Genomic DNA, 513 nt, shown 5'->3' with positions numbered 1-513 from the left:
AACAGAGCGAGGGAAGTGGTCCGATGGCGAACGGAGAGAGTAAGTGGCACGAGAGCAAGCAAGATGAAGGGAAAGCATCTGAAGGGGAAGCCGAGGGCGACGCAGACGAGGCAGAGGAGAGGGGAACCCGGAGAAGTGCCGCCGCACGCAGCGAGGGTCTTCTCATTACCCTCCGCTTGAGCGGGATTCTGGGATTTTGGTCAATGAGATTATTCGTCACTTATTCGTAGAGGCTTGGCTGTCACATTTGGCTGGAAATGCACCTGTATATGTACCGTAAGTATTTCACACATCCACTCTTGAGACAATTTGTGCAGACGTATTTTAGTAGGTGGTATGGTATGTGTGTGGTTTGCATATAAGTGCATAAATATGTGTATACCTGACTTATTTCAATAGGTCTATGTATTTACAGGTTTCTCTTTGTTTCCATATGCCATATGTGTACCATAAATGGATACCCCTAATAGAGTAAGTTGTGCTCATGGCCTACTCTTAAGCGGAAGTCACACA

The sequence above is a fragment of the Penaeus monodon genome, chromosome 20 (genome assembly GCF_015228065.2).
Source record: "Penaeus monodon isolate SGIC_2016 chromosome 20, NSTDA_Pmon_1, whole genome shotgun sequence".
Classification (NCBI taxonomy): domain Eukaryota; kingdom Metazoa; phylum Arthropoda; class Malacostraca; order Decapoda; family Penaeidae; genus Penaeus; species Penaeus monodon.
Note: the sequence above shows the minus strand (reverse complement) of the source record.